Here is a 7,755-nt window from a genome sequence, read left to right as displayed (position 1 = left end):
CCATTGTGCCGCACCCCTTTAAAACAAATGAGTTTTAAAAAAGATAACACAGACACACGCGCGCGCGTACGCACAAACACACACGCACGCACGCACGCACGCACACACACACACACACATCCACGCACCTACGCGCACACGCACCCACGCACGCACGAATGCACGCGCGCGCGCGCAAACACACACACACACACACACACACACACACACACACACACACACACACACACACACAGAGAACAACAACAACGACGACGACAGGGATAAACACTTCTGACCCCTCTGCTGAACCCCACTAATTGGGTGAAGCAACACTTCTGACCCCTCTGCTGAACCCCACTAATTGGGTGAAGCAATACTTCTGACCCCTCTGCTGAACCCCACTAATTGGGTGAAGCAATACTTCTGCCCCCTCTGCTGAACCCCACTAATTGGGTGAAGCAATACTTCTGCCCCCTCTGCTGAACCCCACTAATTGGGTGAAGCAATACTTCTGACCCCTCTGCTGAACCCCACTAATTGGGTAAAGCAATAACAGCCTGGGTGCTCTGTGTACACAGTTGGAATTTTTAAAGATTTTTTTCTCGTAAAAGCTACTAGTGGCTTATTTTAAATCAGTTCGTCAAAAATTGACAATTGACTAAGTGGAAGGATTGTCTTATCCCATGTAAATACCAGGTCAGATCTGACATGGTGAGCTGAAGAGTTTTCACAAGAAGGAGTGTTCCCATAGGGACATGTATGATTAATCTTATCAAACAGTGACTCAGTGTCAGAGACTCCCAAGAAAGCTGACTGACTAAAAAAAAAATTTAAAAAAGTTCAAGGATTTGCATTTCGACTCAAAATCCGTTTGGCGAATAACTGTTTAAAATATAGGTCTATGATTCTTCTCTTTGTGTCGTTATTGAATTCTTTCATTCAATCATTTATTCATTTCTTTCTTCCTTTCAGTCATTCGTTCAATCATCAACACATTTCTTTCTTTTTTTCTCTATCAAATATATCTCACTATTTCTTTCCTTTTCTTCTCCTTATTACACCCCCGGTATAGGGGTGTGTATAGGATTCGGTCGATGTGTTTGTTTGTTTGTTTGTTTGTTTGTGTTCGCATATAGATCTCAAGAATGAACGGACCGATCGTCACCAAACTTGGTGAACAGGTTCTATACATTCCTGAGACGGTCCTTACAAAAATTGGGACCAGTCAAACACACGGTTAGGGAGTTATTGGTGGATTAAGATTCTACAAGGACTTATAGAGGGACATATTAATGGTCAAAGGGAAATAACCTTCTCAGTTGGTGGCAGTGAGAATGGTAAGGACGGGGGTGTTTTTCCTACCTCGGAGGAATTTCTTGTTCTAATTAACACCGTCGTTTATATTGTTGTATTTCATATTTATAAATCTATCCGCCTCTTTATGGTTTAATTGACATTTCCTGAACATAAGCTGATTGTATGTCGACCTGCTTGGTGATTACATGCCGCTTGACGGGCGCAGTGGCGTGGTGGTAGGACGTCGGCCTCCTAATCGTGAGTTCGAATCCCGGTCGCTGCCGCCTGGTTGGCTAAGAGTGGAGATTTTTCCGATCTCCCAGGTCAACTTAATATGTGCAGACCTTCTAGTGACTTAACCCCCTTAGTGAGTACACGCAAGCACAAGACCAAGTGCGCACGGAAAAGATCTTGTGATCCATGTCAAAGTTCGGTGGGTTATGGAAACAGGAAAACCCAGCATGCCTCCCCCGAAATCGGCGTAGGCTGCCTGAATGGCGGAGTAAAAACGGTTATACGCGTAAAATTCCACTCGTGCTAAAAACATGAGTGAACGTGGGAGTCTAAGCCCATGAACGGAGAAGAAGATGAAGAATTACATGCCGCTTGAAGTGACTGATACCTGCATTAAATTGAACTAACCACAGATCACGAAATAATTACCGATATCCACAGCTGATATCCTGTTTTTTGGGCGTTAAATGTTTACAACAGGCACATCCTTACAACAACAAAAATAGTTGTCAGTTTTCCAAATCAACAAGGGTGGGCCTAGGCGAGCTGACAAGAAATAGATTGTTTTATCAACCGAGGTGAGGCGAATTTAAGGATACTACGTGGTTAAGTTTAAAGCAAGATGTATTGATATAAGCATACATCCGTGGCTAATTCCTAAGAAAAGGGGGGGGGGAGGGGGTTACTTTCGAAAGAAACAGGACACACAGAGGGGTGGATGGGAGGGGGGGAGAGAGACATAGAGCGGGTCGGAGAGAGACAGAGACTTCCGGGGGGGGGGGGGAGTGTGAGAGAGAGAGAGAGAGAGAGAGAGAGAGAGAGAAAGAGAGACGATTTGACGATTTGAGAGAGAGAGAGAGAGAGACAGAGAGAGAGAGAGAGACAGAGAGACAGAGAGAGAGGAAGAGAGAGAGAGGGAGGGGGGGGGAGAGAGAGGAAGAGAGAACGAACGAACGAACGAACGAACGAACGAACGATCTTTAATACTCAAGGAAGGGGGGTTCATGAGAGAGAGAGAGAGAGAGAGAGAGAGAGAGAGAGAGAGAGAGAGAGAGAAAGAGAGATAGATAGAGAGAGAGATAGATAGACATACAGACAGACAGACAGTCAGACAGACAGACAGACAGACAGACAGACAGACAGACAGACAGACAGACAGACTGACAGACAGAGAATGAACGAACGAACGAATGAGCGATCTTTATTACTCTAGGAAGGGGGTTTAAGGTTTATACCAAGTCTTACAATCTGTCCCTGCTAAAACTACGACGTAAAAATGGAGACAACCATACCACAAACAATTACAAACAAGCACGAACAAAAGTCATAAATGCAAATACTAATTCTACAATATTACCTAACCGGATATATATGTCACAGTGGAAATGAGAATCCAGTGAGATTCCGAATCGCACTAGTGGAGATTGGAATTCCAGTTTGCACCAGGGCAAACTAGAATTCTCATCTCCACTAGATATTTGTTAGTGAAAATTGGAATTCCAGTTTCAGTGGAGATGGGAATTCCAGTTTTCACTAGGGGAAATAGGAATTGGGGGAAATAATGTGTTCAAAGGTTTATAATTGTTGTTAAAACCATTTCATCTTGAGTCATTTATTTGATTTCTGCCCATGTTTTATCACGTCCGGAATGTCCTACATGTCCATGACATTGGAAAACGATGTCAAAAAGTCTGTCCTGTGTGATGACTGGCTTGTTGGATGTTTTTTTGCAGTACACAATGTTCCTTGCACCAATTTCTTCCAATTTGAACTGTTTTTGGCTCCAGTGTTTGAATTTTGCTCCATGTTGGGATTTTTGTCCGGGGCTAGAATGCAGACACGCTTCAATGTTGTTGTACTTTTCTTGAGTTATACAAAATGCATATTTTTTGTTTGTACCCAAAGATTCAAGATGCTGCTCTAAAAGAATATAACATTTCTCCTTTTGCTCCATGATCCACTCTCTGAGTCAGTTTAGCAGAAAACAAACTGCAGCAAGTCAAAATTTCTAACTGAGTGGAGAAGACTAGTGTTCACTCTTTCTTTAGAACTAAGAGTTCACAAAAGAAGTGAGAAGGCCAGACAGATAGACGACTGAGTGAACGTTCAGTAGTCGTGGTTTTACAATACAATACAATACAATACAATAATACTGTCGGCTCTGATGGCGGAGGCCATCTCTCTCTCTCTCTCTCTCTCTCTCTCTCTCTCTCTCTCTCTCTCTCTCTCTCTCTCTCTCTCTCTCTCTCTCTCTCTCTCTCTCTCTCTCTCTCTCTCTCTCTTCCCAATTCCTATTTCCCCTAGTGAAAACTGGACTTCCCATCTCCACTGAAACTGGATTCCCGTTTGCACTAGGGCAAACTGGAATTCCAATCTTCACTAACAAATATCCAGTGGAGATGAGAATTCTAGTTTGCCCTAGTGCAAACTGGAATTCCAATCTCCACTAGTGCGATTCGGAATCTCACTGGATTCTCATTTCCACTGTGACATATACGTTCACAATAAGAATAAAAACATTGAGAGAGAGGGGTAGTGGTGTAGTTCTAGATAACAAGCTAAGCTGGATTAATCATGTTGATGCTGTTTTTAAGAAGACGCAGTCAAGATTGTTTTTCCTGCGCAAGCTGAGATCATTTCATGTGTGTAACAAGATGCTGTACATGTTTTATCAGAGTATGGTGTGCAGTGTGATGGTGTTTGCATCAGTGTGTTGGGGAGGGAATGCCACTGCAAGGGACACTGGCAGGCTGAACAGGCTGATAAAGAAAGCGAGTTCTACTGTAGGTCAGAGCCTTGACACCCTTGAAGTCCTTGTTGAAAGAAGGCTTGCCAGTAAGTCCAGAGCTATTCTGTTCGACTTAGGGCATCCCCTCCACGACGCACTGATGGATCTCCGCATCACACGGAACGCTCGGTTTCTCATGCCTAGGTGTCGAACGGAGCGTTTTCGGCGTTCTTTTCTTCCTGCAGCTGTGAGATATTTTAACAGCAACCGAGCCATTGTCCTGGCCACAGACTATCAGTGATGCCTTTTAAATGTACCTCTTAGTGATAGATTTAATATGATTTGATGACTGTTTGACCTTTGATCATAACTAGTGCTGTGATAATGAGCTCTAGCACTGTTGTGATGGTGTTGACACTATATTTTGCCCAATTGAGTCTAACTACCTGATGGCTAATCTACTGTGATACCTGTGATAACTGATGATGATTACTGTTATTGGTTTTATGTGTTTGGTTGGTCTCTTCTTTGGTAGTGCAATAGCGTTAATTATGGATTGTTGTTATCATCATTTACATAAAAACTTATCTGTTAATCCAAACAATGATATAATTACTGTGATGTTCTTAACTACACTTTAACATGGAATGTATGTATGTATGTATGTATGTATGTATGTATGTATGTATGTATGTATGTATGTATGTATGTATGTATGTATGTATGTATGTATGTATGTATGTAGGTATGTAGGTATGTATGTAGGTATGTATGCATGTGTGTTGGTGTGTCGGTGTGTCATGTGTGCAAGAAAAAAGGGTATTGTAGTTTTTTATCATGGGTTTTATGAATTTTCTTCTCTTACTCTTTTATAATTATTAATTAATGACCTATATGTGCTGATGACCAATTTAATTTCCTTTGTTGGATCAATAAAATGTTATGAGTTATGAGTTATGAGTTATGAGTTATGGTGGTGGTGGTGGTGTTGGTGGGGAATGAAACAGGAGAGTGGTACAGATGGAAAGAGGGAAAGAGAGAGAACGCAGTATATTTTACCCTACTCCCCCCCCCCCCACCGCCACCCCCACCCACCCCCACACACACACACATACACACACACACACGCACACACACTGGTTGGCACACTTTATGTCCTGAAACGTTGAGCTCTCAAATACAAATGTGCTATTACAAAACGGAAGCAATAAAATTATTGAAAATGTTCACGAATGTGTTTAATTTATAGAACACATGAATTCGCAATGCATCATAAAAAAAAAAGTAAAATCAATTGTATTTCATACTTTCATACCATCGTACACTCTAAACTAATGTGTTCCAATGTGAACACACTTTTTGTAGCCAGTTGTGAACATTGTGAGAGATACTATATAATTCTACTTGCAAACGAAGCACACATTGTATACGCTATTTGACGGGCGCAGTGGCGTAGTGGATAATACATCGGCCTCCTAATCAGAAGGTCTGAGTTCAAATCCAGGTCGCGGCCGCCTGGTGGGTTAAGGGTGGAGCTTTTTCCGATCTCCCAGGTCAACTGATGTGCAGACCTGGTAGTGCCTGACCCCCTTCGTGTATACACGCAAGCACAAGACCAAGTGAGCGGCACGGAAAAGATCCTGTTATCCGTGTTATCAGAGTTCGGTGGGTTATAAAAACACAAAAATACCCAGCATGCTTCCCCCGAAATCGGCGCACATTTGCTGCCTGAATGGCAAGAAGAAAGAAGAAGAAGAAGAAGAAGAAGAAGAAGAAGAAGAAGAAGAAGAAGAAGAAGAAGAAGAAGAAGAAGAAGAAGAAGAAGAAGAAGAAGAAGAAAGAAGAAAGAAGAAAGAAGGAAGAAAGAAGAAAGAAGAAAGAAGGAAGAAGGAAGAAGAAGAAGAAGAAGAACAAGAAGAAGAAGAAGAAGAAGAAGAAGAAGAAGAAGAAGAAGAAGAAGAAGAAGAAGAAGAAGAAGAAGAAGAAGAAGAAGAAGAAGAAGAAGAAGAAGAAGAACAAGAACAAGAAGAAGAAGAACAAGAACAAGAAGAACAACAAGAACAAGAAGAAGAAGAAGAAGAAGAAGAAGAAGAAGAAGAAGAAGAAGAAGAAGAAGAAGAAGAAGAAGAAGAAGAAGAAGAAGAAGAAGAAGAAGAAGAAGAAGAAGAAGAAGAAGAAGAAGAAGAAGAAGAAGAAAAAGAAATATACGCTGTTAAGTGTTTACCATGTGTGCTTGCTGCAGCCCACACAGCATAAACAGACAGAGACAAATCACGTTGTGGAGACATACATGCTTACATGACGTGTACAAAAAGTGTCAATCTTATCCTGACAGTTGATGATCCAGTCAGTGTATGGTGTCAATGAATTCGTGTTTTTCTCTCGCTTATTCCAAAACGTGTCACTCAAAAGCTCAAAAGAAATGCGCATTTTGTTGAATTAAATGTGCAATTCATTCTGCATGCATGCATGAAATTCAAACATATATGTCAAAGATACATGACGGCATTTATTAATCATGCTTTTATGGGATGACATCATGACCACTTTTTGTCTTGTTTATATTTTCTAACTTTTCCTTCTATCTTTCCTTTATTTCTATCCTTTTCTTTCTTTCCTATTCTTTCTTTCTTTTTACATTTAGTCAAGTTTTGACTAAATGTTTTAATGTAGAGGGGGGAATCGAGACGAGGGTCGTGGTGTATGTGTGTCTGTGTGTGTGTCTGTGTGTGTGTCTGTGTGTGTGTGTCTGTGTGTGTGTGTGTAGAGCGATTCACAGAAAACTACTGGACCGATCTTCATGAAACTTGACATGAGAGATCCTGAGTATGGCATCTCCAAAAAAAAGTATTTTGGTCAAGTAATCTTTGACGAAGCCGGGACTTTGGTATTGCATTTCAGCTTGGAGGCTTAAAAATTACTTAATGAGTTTGCTCATTAAAGTTGTCTTTAAAATCGATTTTTCGTAAACAGATGGACTGGGTGGCCGAGTGGTAACGCACTTGCGCTCGGAAGCGAGAGGTTGCGAGTTCGACCCTGGGTCAGGGCGTTAGCAATTTTCTCCCCCCTTTCCAACCTAGGTGGTGGGTTCAAGTGCAAGTCTTTCGGATGAGACGAAAAACCGAGGTCCCTTCGTGTACACTACATTGGGGTGTGCACGTTAAAGATCCCACGATTTACAAAAGGGTCTTTCCTGGCAAAATTGTACAGGCATAGATAAAAATGTCCACCAAAATACCCGTGTGACTTGGAATAATAGGCCGTGAAAAGTAGGATATGCGCCGAAATGGCTGCGATCTGCTGGCCGATGTGAATGCGTGATGTATTGTGTAAAAAAAAATTCCATCTCACACGGCATAAATAAATCCCTGCGCCTTGAATATGTGCGCGATATAAATTGCATAAAAAAATCAAAAAAATTAAAATCCCTGCGCTTAGAACTGTACCCACGGAATGCGCGCGATATAAGCCTCATATTGATTGGTTGATTGATTGATTTAAATTGATTGCATCGT

At 41.6% G+C, this 7,755-nt stretch overlaps 1 long non-coding RNA gene across 1 annotated transcript; it reads left to right on the top strand.

Moving 5' to 3' along the window:
- The first annotated feature begins 4,086 nt into the window (after positions 1–4,086).
- LOC138957626 (uncharacterized) lies at positions 4,087–5,193 on the top strand. Its single transcript, XR_011453100.1, has 2 exons — positions 4,087–4,941; positions 4,986–5,193. It is a non-coding gene; the product is annotated as an uncharacterized lncRNA (long non-coding RNA).
- Positions 5,194–7,755: the final 2,562 nt, after the last annotated feature.

The sequence above is a fragment of the Littorina saxatilis genome, unplaced genomic scaffold (genome assembly GCF_037325665.1).
Source record: "Littorina saxatilis isolate snail1 unplaced genomic scaffold, US_GU_Lsax_2.0 scaffold_1199, whole genome shotgun sequence".
In the NCBI taxonomy this organism is placed as follows: Eukaryota; Metazoa; Mollusca; class Gastropoda; order Littorinimorpha; family Littorinidae; genus Littorina; species Littorina saxatilis.
Note: the sequence above shows the minus strand (reverse complement) of the source record. Positions and strands in the feature narration are given on the sequence as shown.